Consider the following 20,498-nt stretch of genomic DNA (forward strand, 5'->3'; position numbering starts at 1 on the left):
TTCCGTCTCTCCTTCTCTAGGAGATATTCTCAAAACTAACAAAATTCAAGCACATATATTTGTAAACAGTTTTTAATCTAAACTTATACAAACATAGAAAACTTTCAAGGCAATAAAAATGAATACCTGTTCATGATCTGCTGGAGACTTTTAAAAGTAGTACCGTGTGACATATTCTTGACTATGAAGGGGCTTGGTTCAACATAATGGTTAACAGGCTTTTCCTTTCAGAAAAGGGAAACTGTAATCTGTAACCATGTGCCACCTACCTAGAAACACAACTGCATTTACCAGCATCTTCATGCAAAACAGACCAGTGCCAAGACTCACTTTCTAAGAAATCACCCTTGCTGCTAAGTAGCAACCAACAATGTTAAAGCAGATCAAACTTCTGAGTTGTAGCTTTCAATTCCACTCCCAGCTCTTGGCAACCCACTCCTCTGTGCCTCAGCTTCCCCAAAACACTTCATAATAGGATATTTGATAAAGCCTCAGTTGCAGCAATCAGACAGTCAAAACACTAAAGGAATCCTGAGGCATGATAAAACAATTATTTAAAAAGAAAAGCATTAGGCCGGGCATGGTGGCTCACGCCTGTAATCCCAACACTTTGGGAGGCCAAGGTGGGGGGATCACCTGATGTCAGGAGTTCAAGACCAGCTGACCAACATGGTGAAACCCCATCTCTACTAAAAATACAAAATTAGCCAGGCGTAGTGGCACATGACTGTAATCCCAGCTACTTGGGAGGCTGAGGCAGGAGAACTGCTTGAACCCGGGAGGCTGACATGAGCCGACATGGCGCCATTGCACTCCAGCCTGGGCAACAAGAGCAAAACTCTGTTTCAAAAAGAAAGAAAGAAAAGCAAAGCATTATACAAATCCAGTGTGGTGAGTTTAAAACCATTCGCTGAGCTTTGTACAACTTCTATAATTTCCTTATGTTTCCACTTCCTCATTCTCAAAAAAAGTGGGTTAACTTGTCTCCTAATTACTACCTCAGAGATATGGTATGGCAATGTGCTTTCAGCTTTTAGAGGGAAAGTGTTAAAAGCAGGAAGCAGTGCTAACCCACATAGTGTATTTGGCATTGCCCTGACAAAAGACCAGAAAATCTTGAACACTCTTAGAAAACTCCTTTTTCATCTGAATGTTCACAAGCTGCTAGTGGTAAACGAAGCTTGATTCATAACCCTATCTCACGATAGAAAACAATGCTAAATTTGTTCCACAATTTGAAAATCATATTTAACAAACAATCTGAGAAATCGAAGGGTTTTTTTTAAAAAACCAAACTACAAAAGATACTATGACCAAGAAGCTTATTGAGCCAGTCATGTTTAATGACAGCTTCAGTCATCAATTCTCATGTCTCTATATTTAAAGAACATAGGCTTTACATTCTTGCCAATAACTTTTCGTACTTACTTTCTGATTAAATCAAGAGTAAAGATGAAATTCAAACTGCATAAAATTTATTTTGCTTCTCTAATATTACAGCCAGAAGTAAAAATCATTCTCTACACAACTCATTAAAGAATTCAAAAGTACCACTGATTATCAACAGGCCAGAAATTATAAAGCCAAATTATATCTACCTTAAAAAGAGGGCGTTCCAGGAACAATGTTGTTTTCATTCAGTTCTGAGAGGTTAAGTGGTTAATAAACTCTGGAAAATAAAAAATAATAATTTAGTAGGGTAGGTCTTTTTTCTGAAACTGAAGACATACTGCTCAAGTTTTGGGGAAACCTGTAATTTACAAGTAGGGAAGACTGAAGGCATGATGTCATGGTTTGAGGCAGCATGCAGTAGAGTCTTCAAAAGACACAAGCGGCCGGACCTGGTGGCTCATGGCCTGTAATCCCAACACTTTGGGAGGCTGAGGCAGGCGGATCACCTGAGGCCAGGAGTTCGAGACCAGCCTGGCCAACATGATGAAACCCCATCTCTACTAAAAATACAAAAATTAGGCTGGGCACGGTGGCTCATGCCTGTAATCCCAGTACTTTGGGAGGCGGAGGTGGGCATATTGCAAGGTCAAGAGATTGAGACCATCCTGGCCAACACAGTGAAACCCCATCTCTACTAAAAATACAAAAATTAGCCGGCATGATGGCATACCTGTAGTCCCAGCTACCTGGCAGGCTGAGGCAGGAGAATCCCTTGAACCTGGGAGGCGGAGGTTGCAGTGACTTGGGATCGTGCCACTGCACTCCAGCCTGGCAAAAGAGCGAGACTCTGTCTCAAAGAAAATAAATAAATAATACAAAAATTAGCGCAGGCATGTAATCCCAGCTACTTGGGAGACTGAAGCACAAAAATGGCTTGAAATGCAGGAGGCAGAGGTTGCAGTGAGCCAAGATTATGCCACTGCACTCCAGCCTGGGCCACAGAGTAAGACTCTTAAAAAAAAAAAAAAAAAAAAAAAGACACGATTGCCTGGAAGCTAAGTGAAGAATATTTTGCAGACACATTTATAAGAGACAGCAGAACTTTCCTTTTCCAGTTCCAATTATTTCCTGATGAGAGTAATGTGAATATCTCATAATCTTTGGGTTTTTTTGTTTGTTTGGGTTATTTTGAGATGGAGTCTCACTCCGTCCCCCAGGCTGGAGTGCAGTGGCGTGATGTCGGCTCCCTGCAACCTCCGCCTCCTGGGTTCAAGCAATTCTCCTGCCTCAGACTCTCGAGTAGCTGAGGTTACAGGTGCCCGCTACCACGCCCGACTAATTTTTGTTTTTTGGGGTTTTTAGTAGAAACGGCGGGGTTTTACCAAGTTGGCCAGGCTGGTCTCGAACACCTGACCTCAGGTGATCCACCCACCTCAGCCTCCCAAAGTGCTGAGATTACAGGCATGAGCCACCACACCCAGCTTCATAACTTATATTACATATTGTCCAACCACATAAGACTGATTTTCAAACCTGTGTTTTCTTTCCCTTTATACCTACTACTTTATTCATAAATGTCGTTAGCATATGCTTGGTGACCCAAATACAATTTCATGGAAAATTTTACCAATAGGCACTGGGTACATAAAATAGTGGTATATTAAATTGCAAAATATGAAAAAAGCACATTATCTCTAATAAGTACAAATCATAATCATTTTTAGAAGTGAACTTTAGATGACAGAATTTGAGTTTAATTCTCAAATTCTGCAGTCTATCTAGAGGTCCCCCAAGTTAAATGGTAGTCCGTCAGTAGTAACACATAGAATTTCTTACCTTGAGATGCTTTTATATATTCTTACACTGTTTTTGCTTGTTTCAGTTTCTCACTGCTACTATGGCTTCACAGGCAATAAAAAATTGCTGTTCACTGTCTAACTGATTCCACAAATAAACCATGAGCTCTAGTTTATTTTCTGGTATTTTAACAGTTCAGGTTCTTTTCGTAGATAGTATATTATACTAACAACTTTCCAGTCTAGAGCCCAGTTGTTCTAATACCTCAGCTATTCAAAAGACTGGCATGAATGGGAACTGAAAAAGGCCTCTGAGCAGCCCAAATACCTAAGACCTTCTAACAAGCCCATGCTTTTTAACAACAGGGGCCTCACTCAAGCCAAGCTTTTCCATGTTGAACAATTATTGTAAGTTTGGGTGTCTAGTTTTTGTTTTGTTTCCAAATCCCCTATTCTGAGAAGCAGGGTGTCCAGTTTTCTTTTTTTCCTTTATTTTTTTTTTTTGAGACAGAGTCTCATTCTGTTGCCCAGGCTGGAGTGCAATGGTGCGATCTCGGCTCACCGCAACCTCCGCCTCCCGGGTTCAAGCTATTCTCCTGCCTCAGGCTCCCGAGTAGCTGAGATTACAGGTGGGTGCCACCACGCCTGGCTAATTTTTGTATTTTTAGTAGAGACGGGGTTTCATCGTGTTAGCCAGGCTATTCTCCATCTGTGACCTCGTGATCTGCCCATCTCGGCCTCCCAAGGTGCAGGGATCACAGGTGTGAGCAATCGCACCCGGTCCAGGGTGTCTAGTTTTCTAGCCCAAAGCAGAAGTAAAAAATAAAAGCCAGGTGTGATGGCTCATGCTTGTAACCCCAGCACTTTGGGAGGCTGAGGCAGGCGGATCGCTTGAGCTCAGGTGTTTGAGATCAGCCTGGGCAACATGGCGAGACCTTGTCTCTATTAAAATAAAATTTAAAAATTTAAGGGCCGGGTGCGGTGGCTCAGGCCTGTACTCCCAGTACTTTGGGAGGCCGAGGCAGGCAGATCACGAAGTCAGGAGTTGGAGACCATCCTGGCTAACACGGTGAAACCCCGTCTCTATTAAAAATACAAAATAATTACGGCAGGCGCCTGCAGTCCCAGCTACTCAGGAGGTTGAGGCACAAGACTGGCGTGAACCTGGGAGGCGGAGCTTGCAGTGAGCCGACATCACACCACTGCACTCCAGCCTGGATGACAGAGCAAGACTCCGTCTCAAAAAATAATAATAATAATAATAATTTAAAACACACACAAAAAAAGTTAAATATAAGAATGGGAAAAGGGGCTATGAGAGTCAGACATAAAGATGATGCTAAAAAATAACCATCAACTTAGCAAAGAAAGAAGAGAGAGAGAGAGAGAGAGAGAGAGAGGAGAAATACAGCAGACTGCGCCCATATGGATCTCAAATACTTTTACACAGTGATAGCTGAGATTCATACAAACATTCACATTTTGGCCAGGTGTGGTGGCTCATGCCTGTAATCCCAACACTGTGGGAGGCCAAGACAGAATTTCTTGAGCCCAGGAGTTCGAGGCCAGTCTAGGAAACAGATGGAGACCCCATCTCTACAAAAAATTTTAAAACTAGCTAGGTATGGTAGTATGTGCCTGTAGTCTCAGCTACTTGGAAGGCTGAGATGGAAGGACTGCTTGAGACCAGAAGGTTGAGGCTGCAGTGAGCCCTGACTGCATCACTGCACTCCAGCCTAGGCAATAAAGCAAGACTCCATGTCAAAAAAACAACAAAAATTCATATTTCCATATGCAAATCTATTTTTTCAAATCCTCCAATTTCAAAAGATAATTCAAAGCCATCATGATCATTACCAATATATCTATATAGTGCACACTTACCACTGCAATTTTCCCCAGTCAAGAATGCATACTAAGCCGGGCACAGCGCTCACGCCTGTAATCCCAGCACTTTGGGAGGCCAAGGTGGGCCGATCACCTGAGGTCAGGAGTTTGAGGCTAGGCTGGCCAACATGGTGAAATCCCATCTCTACTAAAAATACAAAAATTAGGCCGGCGCAGTGACTCATGCCTGTAATCCCACCACTTTGGGAGGTCAAGGCAGGTGGATCACCTGAGGTCAGGAGTTCAAGACCAGCCTGGCTAACATGGTGAAACCCTGTCTCTACTAAAAATAAAAAAAATTAGTCTGGCATCGTGGCACATACTTGTAATCCCAGCTACTTGGAAGGCTGAGGCTGAAGAATCACTTGAACCCAGGAGGCAGAGGTTGCAGTGAACTAAGATTGGGCCACTGTATTCCAGCCTGGGTAACAGAGCGAGACTCTGCCTCAAAAATAAAATAAAATAAAAATATAAAAATTAGTCAGGCATGGCCAGGTACAGTGGCTCATGCCTGTAATCCTAACACTTTGGGAGGCTGAGGCAGGCGGATCACAAGGTCAGGAGATTGAGACCATCCCGGCTAACACTGTGAAATCCCGTCTCTACTAAAAAATAAGAATAAAAAAATAGCCAGGCGTGGTGACGGGCACCCGTAGTCCCAGCTACTCCAGAGACTGAGGCAGAATAGCGTGAACCCGGGAGGCGGAGCTTGCAGTGAGTGGAGATCACACCACTGCACTCCAGCCTGGGCGACAGAGCGAGACTCCATCTCAAAAAAAAAAAAAAAAATTAGCCAGGCATGGTGGCACACGCCTGTAATCTCAGCTTCTTGGGAGGCTGAGGTGGGAAAATCGCTTGAACCTGGAAGGTAGAGGCTGCAGTGAGCCGAGATCACACCAGTGCACTCCAGCCTGGGTGACAGAGCAAGACTCCATCTCAAAGGAAAACAAAAGCATATTAGAATACAAGAGCATGAATTAAATTCACTACTTTATTCATTCAACAAATAATTATTCAACACCTATTTACAGGCACTATTCTAGGCACTGGGGAAAGGTATGCACAGTAAGACACAGTCACTGTCCGGATGGAATTCACATTCGTACACCCAACATAAATTTTTTAATAAATAACTCACAGTAGCCCTTTAGTAGTAACATAGCACTGGCCAGGCGCGGTGGCTCACGCCTGTAATCCCAGCACTTTGGGAGGCCAAGGTGGGTGGATCACAAGGTCAGGAGATCGAGACCATCCTGGCTAACACAGTGAAACTGCGTCTCTACTAAAAAATACAAAAAGTTAGCCAGTCGTGGTCGTGGGCACCTGTAGTTCCAGCTACTCAGGAGGCTGAGGCAGGAGAATTGCTTGAACCCGGGAGGCAGAGCTTGCAGTGAGCCAAGATTACACCACTGCACTCCAGCCTGGGTGACAGAGCGAGACTCTGTCTCAAAGAGAAAAAAAAAACAACACAGCACCTCATAACTGAAAAAGACACATAAAAATGTAAAAGATGGCTGGGTATGGTGGCCCACGCCTATAATCCCAACACTTTGGGAGGCCAAGGTGGGAGAAAGAGCCCAGGAGTTTGAGACCAGGCTGGGCAACATACTGAGACTCTGTCTCTACAAAATTTTTTTTTTTTTTTTTTGAGACGGAGTCTCGCTCTGTCGCCCAGGCTGGATTGCAGTGGCCCGATCTCGGCTCACTGCAAGCTCCGCCTCCCGGGTTCACGCCATTCTCCTGCCTCAGCCTCCGGAGTAGCTAGGACTACAGGCGCCCGCCACCACGCCCGGCTAGTTTTTTGTATCTTTTAGTAGAGACGGGGTTTCATCGTGTTAGCCAGGATGGTCTCGATCGCGTGACCTCGTGATCCGCCCGTCTCGGCCTCCCAAAGTGCTGGGATTACAGGCTTGAGCCACCGCGCCCGGCCAAAAAATTTTTTTAAAGTAGCCAGATGTGGTGGCACACACACCTTGATCCCAGCTACTTGGGAGGCTGAGGTGGGAGGACTGCTTGAACCCAGGAGGTGGAGGCTGCAATGAAGGGTGATTGTGCCAGTGCACTCCAGCCTAGATGACAGAGTGAGACCCTGTGTCAAAATCAAACAAACGACGACAACAAAATACGTAAAAGGGTATTTAGGGTAAGGGCAAACCAGATGTTGGGTATGATGTAAAAAAACTCTCAACTGGGGATCTGAGTTTGGGTTGCAACTCTGCCACTCACCTGAATAACCCTAAACAAGTTACATCTGTAGGCCTCACCCTTTTAAAATGTAAAATGGGGTTATGCCTGTAATCCCAGCACTTTGGGAGGCTGAGGCAGAAGGATCACTTGAGGCCAGGATTTCCAGACCAGCCTGGGCAACAAAGTGAGACCCCCATCTCTACAACAATTTAAAAATTAGCCAGGTGTGGTGCCATGTGCCTGTAGTCCCAGCTACTTGAGAGGCTGATGTGGGAGGATTGCTTGGGCCCATCAGGTTGAGGCTACAGTGAGCTATGATCGTACCACAGCACTCCAGCCTGGGGTGATGAAAAAAAAAAAAATGGGATACCATCACAATTTTTTAGGGTTTTTTTTATTGTTTTTGAGACAGAGTCTCACTCTGTCACCCAGGCTGAAGTGCAGTGGCACCATCTCCACTCACTGCAACCTCCACCTCCTGGGTTCAAGCAACTATCCTGCCTCAGCCTCCCGCACAGTTGGAATTACAGGCACCCACCTCCACACCTGGCTGATTTTTGTATTTTTAGTAGAAACAGGGTTTCACCATGTTGGCCAGGCTAGTCTTGAACTCCTGACCTCAAGTGATCTGCCTGATGGCCTCCCAAAGTGCTGGGATTACAGGGGTGAGACACCGCGCCCAGCCTACCACGATGTCTTTTTTATTTTGGTCTTAGATCGGGAGATGGAGTCTCGCTCTGTCTCCCGGGCTGGAGTGCAGTGGCCGGATCTCAGCTCACTGCAAAAGCTCCACCTTCCGGGTTTATGCCATTCTCCTGCCTCAGCCCCCCAAGTAGCTGGGACTACAGGCGCCCGCCACCACGCCCGCCAATTTTTTTTTTTTGTATTTTTTTTAGTAGAGACGGGCTTTCACCGTGTTAGCCAGGATGGTCTCGATCTCCTGACCTCGTGATCCACCCATCTCGGCCTCCCAAAGTGCTAGAATTACAGGCTTGAGCCACCGCGCCTAGCCACAATTTCATATGATTAATAAAATGGTAATCATATGATTCTTGGGTGGATTAACTGGTAATGTAGGCGAAATGCTTGTAAACTATGACATGCCGGCTGGGTGTGGTGACTCATGCCTGTAATCTCAGCACTTTGGGAAGTCGAGGCAGGTGGAGCACAAGGCCAGGAGTTTGAGACCAGCCTGGCCAACAGGGTGAAACCCTGTCTCTACTAAAAATACAAAAAAAAAAAAAAAAAAAACAACAAACTAGCCGGGTACAGTGGCAGGCACCTGTAATCCCAGATATCCGGCAGCTGAGCCAGGACAATCGCTTGAACCCAGGAGGTGGTGGTTGCAGTGAGCAGAGACCATGCCACTGCACTCCAGCCTGGGCGACAGGGCAAGACTCCGTCTCAAAAACAAAAAAAACAAAGTCCAGGCACAGTTGCTCACGCCTGTAATCCCAGCACTTTGGGAGGCTGCAGTGGGCGGATCACGAAGTCAGGAGTTCAAGACCAGCCTGACCAACATGGTGAAACCTCATCTCTACTAAAAATTAAAAAATTAGCCGGGCATGGTAGCACGGACCTGTAGTCCCAGATACCTGAGAGGCTGAGGCAGGAAAATCACTTGAACCCAGGAGGTGGAGATTGCAGTGAGCCAACATCACGTCACTGCACTCCAGCCTGGGCAACTCAGCCACACTCCTTCTCAAAAAACAAAAAACAAACAAAACAGTATGACATGCCATGCCAAAGTCAGCTGTTAAACATTATTACGGTAGACCATAACTTACATTATAAAATGATAATAAAAAGCCACATTCAAAACACCCTATTACGAAGATTAAAAAGGCCGAGGCCAAGGCGAGGGGATCGCCTCAGGTCAGGAGTTCGAAACCAGCCTGGCCAACATGGTGAAACCCTATCTCTACTAAAAATACAAAAATTAGTTGGGCATGGTGGTGGGTGCTTGTGATCCCAGCTACTCGGGAGGCTGAGGCAGGAGAATTGCTTGAACCCGGGAGGCAGAGGTTGCAGGAAGCTAAGATTGAGCCACTGCACTTCAGCCTGGATGACAGAGTGAGACTCCATCTCAAACTATATATATATATATATAATAAATAAATAAATAAAAAGAAAAGCAAATGAAAAAGGAGAGCCGAGACACAGTGGCTCCACCTGTAATCCAGCACTTTGGGAGGCTGAGGAGCAGCGGGTCTGAGGTCAGGAGTCAAGACCATCCTGGCTGGCATGAGGTGAAATCCCGATCTCTGCACTAAAAAATAAAGAATTAGCGGGCGTGGTGGTGAGGCATGTAGTCAGCAGGAGGGAGGCTGAGGTGGGGAAGGTGGGTGTGGACAGGGGCTGAGGCACACAGTGAGCCATGGTCGTGCCACTGCACTCCAGCCACTGGAGCAACAAGCAAGACTCCATCTCAAAAAAAAAAAAAAAAAGGCTGGGCATGGTGGCCCACACACCACCTGTAATCCCAGCACTTGGGAGGCCAAAGCAGATGGATCACCTGAGGTCAGAGTTAGTGACCAGCCTGGCCAACATGGCTGAAACCCCATCTCTACTAAAAATACAAAATTAGCTGGGCAGGTGGTGCACGCCTGTAATCCCAGCTACTCCAGGAGGGTTGAGGCAGGAGGGGCTCCAGCTTGAACCTGGGAAGCAAGAAGTGGCGAGAGCTGAATCAGCCACTGCTCCAGCCTGGGCTACAAGAGAAACGCCATCTCAAAAAAAAAAATTGGCTCAAGCCTGTAATCCCAGCTGGGAGGCCGAGGCGGGTGGATCCGCGAGGTCAGGAGATCGAGACCATCCTGGCTAACAGTGAAACCCGTCTCTACTAAAAAATACAAAAAAAAAAACTAGCCGGGCTGAGATAGGCAGTAGCCTGTAGTCCCAGCTACTTTCGGGAGGCTGAGGCAGGAAGAATGAGACGAACCGGAGGCCGGAGCTTGCAGTGAGCTGAGATCTGGCCACTGCACTCCAGCCTGGGCGACAGGCGAGACTCTGTCTCAAAAAAAAAAGATGATAAAAAAGTAGCAAATTATAGAAAGTCCCTCATGCAAAAGAAAGTTGATTTCACTTGTATTCTTTTTTATGTTTGGTGCTTGAATAAATTCTCAGCTAAAAGGAAAATTACTATACAGAAATAGTCACTTGCTAAACATTACAGGTTGCAAAGGTTTACTCAATGATAAACCAAAAGGAAACTTATTTGCCTAACTATATTTGAATGTCATCTAGGTAAAGGGTCATGGAGCTTTCATGAGCAGGTTGGTTCAATTGTGCAACAAGGAAAATAAGCTTCCAAGCATAATTAGACTTATCATTACATATAAATTGTTCTTTCTGACAGAGGAAAGGACTGCCCAACATTCTGCATAAAATCACAATGGCTTCAGCAAACAATGGCCCTATTTGTATCAGGGTGGAATCTGCAAGGGTAGAAAATTCATGCCTCAGTTAATTGTAATCTATAGAAGGCACAGACTTCAAAAAAGCAAAGACAGGAGAAAATCAGACAAGATCTAGTAAGATCCTAAAGCTCATCTCTGAAAGGAGCTAATATAGTAACAATGTAAGCAGCATTATCTGCTCACTTCATCCCAAGGGGTATTTCCAACACCTTTTAGTGATTAGCGAGACATGCTATGTCATTACAGACTACACGGTAGCCTCAGTTGAAGTTAAACACAAAATGGAACTTCAGACACCATCTCACTAAAAGCTCAAATCCAAAGGCAGATTTAATTTCATTGATCCAGCCTTTTAAGACTAGCCATAAAAGACGACGACTGCCCGGGTGGAATACCAAAAAAGCTTCTGATTCAGATCACCGATTCAAAGAAAAGTAAAACAAAATTGTTCAGGAAGCAGCTCAATTCCAAACAGAAAGCTGCATTAAATACTCCCAACAGTATCAGCCACAAAAGGGATGTTAGAAAGGGCTAGGAAGCAAAGAGGACAACCAGCACCTATCCTATAAAGTTAATTGGAAGCTTAATTAACTCATTTCCACTAAAGCAGAACGTTAGAATTCAGAAGAAACGAATTTTTTAGCAACAATCTGGACTATTGGTTTTTTGTTTTTGTTTTTGTTTTGTACATGGAGTTTTGTTCTGTCGCCCAGGCTGGAGTGCAGTGGCACAATGTCAGGTCACCGCAACCTCCACCTCCCAGGTTCAAGCCATTCTCCTGCTTCAGTCCCCCGAGTAGCTGGGATTACAGGCACACACCACCACACCCAGTTAATTTTTGTATTTTCAGTAGAGACAGGATTTCACCATGTTGGCCAGGCTGGTCTCGAACTCCTGACCTCAGGTGGTGCGCCTGCCTTGGCCTCCCAAAATGATAGAATTACAGGCGTGGCCACCGTGCCAGCAATTTTTAACAAACTTGATGGCACATGATAGTAGTAATTTAGGAGCTGGCCTCCTTCAACACAAAGGTTAATAAGACAGCCCCTCCCCACACACAAACCTGTGGATCAGTTTTAAGTTTTAGCTTAATTTGACAGAACAAATAAAAGCAAACTGGAAAGCTATTTCAAGGGTCCATTTAAAAGACTATTACTTAACCAGGCTTTCTTTCAAACTGATCTAAGGTTCTAATGAGCAAAATTCATCCCAGCTGCTGTGGTGGGGAGAGTCGGGGGAGGGCCGCTAGTGACAAGCAGAAACAATTATCCTAAACAAAAAGCACCTAAGCATAATTTAGAGACAAAGCATGGTTCAGTGGAAAGAGCACTGACTTTGGAGTCAGACCAGCCTATGCTCTAGAACTAATACTTGCTGTCTCAGGACTCTGAGCCAGTTATCTGGCCTCTGGGAAGTATCCTCAGCAATTATGACCTTTACGCTGCAAAGATGTTTGCATTAGAAATACAACATAAAGGGTCTAAGAAACCCTTTTATTTTGGTTCAAGGAAAGAGCTAAATGAACTGCAACTTTTATATTATTAGGTAAATTCAACTTGACCTTTTAGATTCCTTTTCTGCATAAAATAACCTTCATCCTGTAATTCTAACCTGGCCCATGGTTAGAATCACAGAGCTCAATAGTAGCGAATATTATTATCCAGCAAATTCACTAAACCTGTTCTTACACATGAACATCTATAAAACTTACAGCGACACTCCACTTGTAAAAAGTTTTAAATGGGATCAGAGAATATGCTGACTAAAACCAACCCACTCACTGAGCAACCAGTTCTGTAGCTACATCAAATACAGGGGTAAGGCCGGGCACAGTCGCTCAAGCCTGTAATCCTAGCACTTCTCGAGGCTGAGGCGGGCGGACTGCCTGAGCTCAGGAGTTCGAGACCGGCCTGGGCAACACAGCAAAACTCTGTCTCTACTAAAAATACAAAAAATTAGCCAGGTGTGGTGGTGCTCGCTTGTAGTCTCAGCTACTCGGGAGGCTGAGGCAGGAGAATTGCTTTAACCCAAGAAGTGGAGGTTGCAGTGAGCCGAGATCACACCACTGCACTCCAGCATGGGCAACAGGGCAAGACTGTCTCCAAAAAAAAAAAAAAAAAGAAAAAAAAAAAGCAGAGGCAATCTAATGAAGGTTTAACCCTCAGCAATCATTTTCACTCAGGGGAAAAGACCCCAATGTATTTAAATAGATTTTCTTAGTCTTTATTGTCTGGGAGACATGACACAAAATTTCTATCATAATAAAATGGCCAGTTTTGCTTCCATTACTTTTATAAACCCACGTAGTCATCACACTTCTTTCCCAAATTAGATTCCAGATTAAACAGAAGCCAGATGGGTTACAGATTTGATATTTAGAAGACTAATTTTTAATCGAAAGCAAACACTTTCTCAAATAGATTTTTCCACTTTTGCTTTCAGTAAATATACTTTGAGGGAGCTCCCCGAGTCTACTTCTTTAATAAACACATGTAATCCCAGAAAATATACAGCAATTAACAGCCTGAGGGATTTTTCTCTACTTCCATTTATCTGGTGACATAAATCACTGTTACATCAACCTTATTCACTAGTATGGGAATGTAAACATTTAAAAAATAAATTAAGCTATTTGCAATAATTTCCATTTTACCACTTTAAAAATATTACTTTTCTTTTGGTAAGGTTTTCTAGTTCAGAGCATTAAGCTGTCAATAAGACAGATATCTAAGCCATCCATCCGGTGGCATTTGATAAGATAAACTTAGCTATATATTTATAATCCTATTATCTCCTTAGCAGGTGAGAACAATGGATTTAGCCAACATTATTCAAGCTTCATAATACTGTATGGTAAAATGTTAATGATAAAGAGTAGATGGTATTCACCACCATGAAACAGGGCAGAAATAAACAGAAAGTAGACGGTATCTAAAGAGATGTACAATAAAACTTCATAAACTTTGTTAATATGTTTGAAATTTTTCATAATAAAATGGTGGGGGCAAATAATCATAGCAACTAACATGCCCTCTCATAGTTCAACCGTTAACTGGCAATTTATATTTTTTGGAACAGCACAAATGGTATACAGCCTTGATTCTGGTGAAGTTTTATTTAAAGAAAACCTCATGTAGAAAATTACACGAGAAGCATTTCAACCACAAATGTCTCCATCACCAGAAGTCAAGGTAAAATAACCTGTTATAGGTCTAATGTGAAACAAATCTGTCATAAAATTCTCTAAATATTTTTGAAAGCTCTAAAAAAGCTACCTCAAAGCTCTTGAGAGGGGAGGAATTTATACTTCCTCAAACTGAACAATTCTGCATCACTAAATATGACATCAAATAAGATGATCCCATTTAGAAGCTCATGAAAACAAGGCCACTGCCTATAATTGCAGCTACTAAGGAGGCTGAGGTGGGAGGATCACTTGAACTCAGGAGTTCAAGATCAGCCTGGGCAACAAACTCTGGAACTGGCTTGTGGAATCCCACAAAAAGATACCTTTTTCATGAAAGTTTCATCTTTATGCTGAGTTACACTCTTACTCAATCCAGTAAAAAGGCTCAAAGAAAGTTGCCCTACAGGCCAGGCGTGGTGGCTCACGCCTGTAACCCCAGCACTTTCGGAGGCCGAGGTGGGCGGGATCACAAGGTCAGGAGATGGAGACTATCCTGGCTAACACGGTGAAACCCCGTCTCTACTAAAAATACAAAAAATTAGCTGGGCGTGGTGGCGGGCACCTGTAGTCCCAGCTACTCCGGAGGCTGAGGCGGGAGAATGGCTTCAACCCAGGAGGCGGAGCTTGCAGTTAGCTGAGATTGCGCCACAGCACTCCAGCCTGGGTGACAGAGTGAGACTCGGTCTCACAAAAAAAAAAAAAAAGAAAGCTGCCCTACAAACTGAGACTACCTTGTGGTATTGGGGAGAGAGACGGGATGAAGCAGCATCCAGTTTGATAACACCCAGAATGATATTAATGATCTGGACTTTAGAATGGGGGTGGAGGAGAGTTCCATGAGTCATGGCCATTTCTAAACTTAAAACACAGTAAATCCTCTCTTAACTTAAGGGATAGGTTCTGGGAAACTGAGACTTCCGACTAACACAGGCTAACTGATACAAAGAAGAGTTAGGTTCTAGGGCATATTTCTCATCAGAAAAACATCACCAAACTTTCAAATAAAGACCAAACACTTCTAATATTAAACACTGAAATAAATGTGAAGTAGATATAATTTATAATTTTTTTTTTTTGAGACATACTTCCGCTCTTGTTGCCCAGGCTGGAGTGCAATGGCATGATAACCGCTCACTGCAACTTCTGCCTTCCAGGCTCAAGTGACTCTCCTGCCTCAGCCTCCTGAGTAGCTGGGATTACAGGCGCCCACCAACAAGCCTGGCTAATTTTTTGTATTTTTAGTAGAGACAGGTTTTCGCCATGCTGGCCAGCTGGTCTCCAACTCCTGATCTCAGGTGATCTGCCCGCCTCAGCCTCCCAAAGTTCTGGGATTACAGGCGTGGGGCTGCAGTAAGCCGAGACTGCACACAGCCTGGGCGACAAGAGTGAAACTCCATCTCAAAAAAAAAAAATTTACCACTTATTCCAGTTCAGGGTTGGGGTGGCTGGAGCCTATCCCAGCAGCTCAGAGTGCAAGGCCGGAACCGGCCCTGGACAGGACATCCACTGCAGAAAGCACTCACACATACACACACTGCTCCACACACCAGTGAACCTCATGTGCACAGCTTTGGGATGTGGGAGGAAATCAAGAGTACCCCGAGAAAACCCATGCAGGGATAGGGAGAACGTGCAAACTCCACAGTTTTTTTCCTCACATTATCTTGAAACAACATTATTCAAGGATCTGCTGTAATCTGCATATACCTGGGCTTTCTGGCTGAAGCATAAAAGAGAGCAACTTATTCTGAAGAAACTCTATTTATGGTAACAATTCTCAATGCTTATAATTTTTACTTTAAGCTAAATGGGAAGCACTACACATTTTCTAAAACGTGTTGTGTCCTTTCCCAGATACTAAATTGGTGTTTCTTTCCTAAATCAATTTTAAGAGGTGTATCCGGCCGGGCGCGGTGGCTCACGCCTGTAATCCCAGCACTTTGGGAGGCCGAGGCGGGCGGATCACAAGGTCAGGAGATCGAGACCATGGTGAAACCCCGTCTCTACTAAAAATAGAAAAAATTAGCCGGGCGCAGTGGCGGGCGCCTGTAGTCCCAGCTACTCGGGAGGCTGAGGCAGGAGAATGGCGTGAACCCGGGAGGCGGAGCTTGCAGTGAGCCGAGATTGCGCCACTGCACTCCAGCCTGGGCGACAGAGCAAGACTCCGTCTCAAAAAAAAAAAAAAAAAAAGAGGTGTATCCTTCCCCATCTTCCAGGTAGTAATAACTAAAACGTAACATGTAACATTTCCACTGTACCAGATCAAGCTCAAAAGTAAACCTACAAACCTGAAATAACGTTACAGATCTAAAAGTTGAAAACTATTCACGACTAGAAATTTGAAAGTTATGCAACAATGACAAACATTTATAATATTCCTGTCAACTTCCATTGTAAGAGAGATCTTTTAGACACAAGAAAGAAAAACATGAACACTCATGCTGTGATTTCATACTATTCACAAAAATTAAGGTTTCATTCATATTTGCTAAATTTGTTATGTGGAAATAGAGCACATGGGGGCTCTTTGGAAAACAATTCTATGATAAAAGATTATCTTTTGCTTAATTCTTAACCTAAGGTAACAGCAGTATCTTTACACAACTACTGTAAAGAAACTTTTTAAGTTTTCGTTACGAATTATTAACTGTAGTTTAACTTTGACACAAAGTTATCTCTATTAAAGTGGGTTAACAGGCAGGTCTCTGCCAAACAGGACTAGGGAGATCTGTATTTCTGTTTGCTTTTCAATTATAGTCATTAATAGCTCAAGGATTTTTGCTTTTGTACACAACAAAGAAGCAAGGCTGTATTTTGACTTTGAGGAGCTGAAAGCACTGAATCAAGAGTTAATTTTCTTTTTCTTTTCTGCTGTACAGAAACCATTTATAAACAGAGAAGGGAAGCCCAACGAATAAAATGAGAACTATTATTCTACTAAAAGTAAATTTTGTGACATTAATCTAGAGCAATCTGGTAAAAGCCAAAATCGCTAATGTTGCGATACAACGTTTAAGATTTGTTTCAAAATAATCTAGTTTGTGTGGGGGGATACAATATGAAACAAAACCGACCTTGGCTATGAGTTAATAATTGTCAAAGCTGAGTGAGTGACTAATACATGGGGTTCTCCATACTATTCGAGTTTTACATATTTTCCAGAATAAAAAGATTTTTTTAAATGGTATTTAAAATACCATTTCCCTATTGCAATATGCCATTGTGATATGGCAGTATTAGACATGCTTTACACTGTTTGTATAGTTGTGTGCTTACATGGTTTTTTTGGGTTTTTTTTTTTTTTTTTTTTTGAGACAGTCTCGCTCTGTCGCACAGGCAACCTCCGCCTCCCGGGTTCAAGCGATTCTCCTGCCTCGGCCTCACGAGTAGCTGGGACTGCAGGCGCCCGCCACCGCACCCGGCTATTTTTTGTATTTTCAGTAGCGACGGGGTTTCACCATGTTGGCCAGTATGGTCTCCGTCTCCTGACCTCGTGATCCACCCGCTTCGGCCTCCCAAAGTGCTGGGATTACAGGCATGAGCCACCGCGCCTAACCTGCTTATGGAGGCCGAGGCGGGTGGATAACGAGGTTAGGAGTTCAAGACCAGTCTGGCCAACATGTCAAAACCCTGTCTCTATTAAAACTACAAAAATTAACACGGCGCGGCTGCGGGCGCCTGTAATCCCAGCTACTCGGTAGGCTGAGACAGGAGAATCGCTTGAACCCAGGCGGCAGAGGTTGCAATGAGCCGAGATCGTGCCACTGCACTCCAGCCTGGGAGACAGCGTGAGGCTATCTCAAAAAAAAAAAAAAAAAAAAAATTCAAACAAATATTTTAAATTAGAAACAATGGTAAGACTGTCAGAAAATTCTAGGAAAATGTCAAAAACAAGGAGGCCACTTTGCCGCATCTGTGTTGAGAAGCGTATAAATAAAAATATTTTCAGTCCACTAATGAAATTTAATGCCTAAAACAATCCTAAGATACAGGAGGATCACTGAGGTAAACACACACTCCTTACTCGTATAAAATTGAACACCCATAAGTTGCATTTCCTTAGAGTACACCTATAAAACTAAGTACAGAATTTTTCAAAACCCAGTATGCTTTAATAAAGTTGCTGTACTAAAAACCCCACCTGTCACCAGGAAAACCGAAACTGCTCCCTCTACACTCCAACTGTATTTTTAGTTTTTACCTCAACAAGTAGCAACGTAATTTACATTTGGTAAGCACGGATTCCTGAAAGGCCAAAATCAACCAGGAACCTGACTGAACTCTTTCCACCACGCTCTTAACAATGAAAGCTACAAGCAGAAGAGAAGTGTGAACTTAAAAACGTCCACACAGCCGAAGAACAGTGGCAGAACAGACTGAAGCACGTATCTTCGCGGAACAGGAGAAAACTTCCACACAAGCAATACTGCAACACGGAGGCGGGGCAAGGGCTTAAAAGGAAAGCCAACAGGGAAGGGGGAATATAAGCAAAGCTTCAGTGAAAAAAACTTATCGAGGTGTAGAGAAAGAACAGACAGACAAATTTTTCCATCTTTGTACACCCCGCTTCAGAGCCTGATACACAGTAAGTGCTCCAGATAGGTTTGCTCAACTCAAGGGAAGCTTCTGCCAGCAACTTTCCCAGAAATGGAATGACAACAAGAAGCTGGCTGATGGCGGGGCGGGGGGAAATGGACAGGTTGCTCATCCTGCGGGAGATGGTGAATATCCTGCAGTTGGCTAAGCGGAGGACATGGAAAGAAATAGCATCCATCGTTTACAGACTGCCAACGACAATGTACCAATTAAGCGTACGCCCCTTTCAGATGTTAAGAACTCAAAACAATGCCCTGGCTCTGGACATGGGCACGCGGAACACTGCAGCCTCTAAGAAACCCAAACGCATAGGTAGGTCAACTTCTATCCACTCTGTCCATTAAATTATACCTTCATATCACGCTAATAAATTATGCAGACGGTTTATTGGGACACGCTCTGCGTCTGGCACTCTGATAAGCGCTTTACACGCCCCATTTCACTGAACCCTAACAGTCTTAAGAGGCAGGGACGGTACTAGCAGCCCCCTTTCCAACCAAGACACAAAGAGTTTAAGTGTCTTGCCTAATGGGGCAGAGCCGGGTTTGGCACCCGTTTTGGACACCTGGGCCGTGCTCTTAACCACTAAGCTACAGACCTGGGCCGGCGACACTGAGAGGCTCCAGCCCTAGGGGACCTGAAGCGGTCCACCCCCCAACCCGCGCCCCAGCCCTGGGAATAACTTCGGCATCCCCGCGCGCGCCATGCGGGACGAGGAAAGGCGGCCGCGGCACCTGTTTGTGACACCGGTGAGGGCTGGAGGGGATGGGGGCGCCCGAGGCCAGGCCTCAGGGCGCCCGGAGGCGGGGGGCGCAAGAGGACCCGCCTCCTCCGGGAAGGCCTCGCGGGCTACATAGGCCCGGGGGAAGGCGGCGGGGCGCGCGGGCCCGCCGAGGCCTAGGCCCCACCCGCCGCCCACCTCTCCACCACCGCGGCGCCCGCGCGGGCTCCGCCAGGCCCGGCTCGGCCCGGTCGCCTCACCTGGCTGCTGCCCCGAGCTCGTCCCCCGGCCGGCGGTCCTGGGCGGTGGCGGCGAGGAGGAGAAGGAGGAAGGAAAAAGGGAGAGGAAGAAGGGACGAAGGGAGGGAAGAGGCGGAGTGGCCGTGGAGGAGGCGGGCGCCGCCGGGCCGGGGGGTGGGGGGGCGGTCAAAGGAAGCAGGAGCCGAGAGAGACGCGGCGGTCGCCGGCGCAAACGCTGAAGAGCCGCTCCGGCGCCCGCAGCCCGGCAGGAAGTGACGGGGGAGGGGCAGGCGCCCGCCCCCGTCCCCCGCCCGCCTCCAGGCCCGGCCCCACCCCCACCCGCGGCCCGGACCACAAGTTCCGGCGGGCGCTGCGGCGGAGCCTGCGCTCGCAAGGCACGCCGGGAGCTCAGCGGGAGTGGCGCCCTGTCCCGCCTGGGCCGCCGCGGGCCGCTCTGGGTCCCGGGGCCTGCCGGGAGTTGTAGTTCTGGTGGGAGTTTCGTGCTGCCTGCTGGACTTGAAGCGTGTCTGGGAGAACCCAGCCTACCTTCTTTCCTCCTCCACTTCCTTTTTCCTTCCTTCTCTCGGTCTTTCCTCTTGTCTTGCCTCTGGCCCTCCTTTCTCTCCTTCCTGCAGTTGTTTCTTCCTTCATCTGTAAATGTTTATTAAATGCTTGCTGTATGCAAGGCATTGCTCCAAGGGCTAAGAATGTAGTGGTGAACAGACAAAAATCCCTGCCCTCGTAGAGCTTACATTCTTGTGTGAGTAAAACACACAATAAATAAAATCAGAAAATTTTACAGTGAGATAAAAGACAATAGCCCGGGCCGGGCGCGGTGGCTCAAGCCTGTAATCCCAGCACTTTGGGAGGCCGAGATGGGCGGATCACGAGGTCAGGAGATCGAGACCATCCTGGCTAACACGGTGAAACCCCGTCTCCACTAAGAAATACAAAAAAAAATAGCCGGGCGAGGTGGCAGCGCCTGTAGTCCCAGCTACTCGGGAGGCTGAGGCCGGAGAATGGCGTGAACCCGGGAGGCGGAGCTTGCAGTGAGCTGAGATCCGGCCACTGCAC

At 45.5% G+C, this 20,498-nt stretch overlaps 1 protein-coding gene across 9 annotated transcripts in view; it reads right to left on the reverse strand.

Annotated features, from left to right (window-relative positions):
- The window catches only part of STAU1 (staufen double-stranded RNA binding protein 1), an 81,016-nt gene extending 61,213 nt beyond the window's left edge, over positions 1 to 19,803 (reverse strand). For 4 of the 9 annotated variants that reach the window (XM_017944720.2, XM_017944719.2, XM_017944712.2 and 1 more), the window contains exons 1-2: positions 19,446 to 19,803; positions 1,599 to 1,669 (exon numbers count right to left, since the gene is read on the reverse strand). The gene's annotated coding sequence lies outside the window, so the exon portion shown is untranslated. The remainder of the gene's footprint in view (positions 1 to 1,598; positions 1,670 to 19,445) is intronic. The other 5 variants (XM_017944715.2, XM_017944713.2, XM_017944714.2 and 2 more) reach the window with 4 other exon arrangements.
- Positions 19,804 to 20,498: the final 695 nt, after the last annotated feature.

The sequence above is a fragment of the Papio anubis genome, chromosome 16 (genome assembly GCF_008728515.1).
Source record: "Papio anubis isolate 15944 chromosome 16, Panubis1.0, whole genome shotgun sequence".
In the NCBI taxonomy this organism is placed as follows: Eukaryota; Metazoa; Chordata; class Mammalia; order Primates; family Cercopithecidae; genus Papio; species Papio anubis.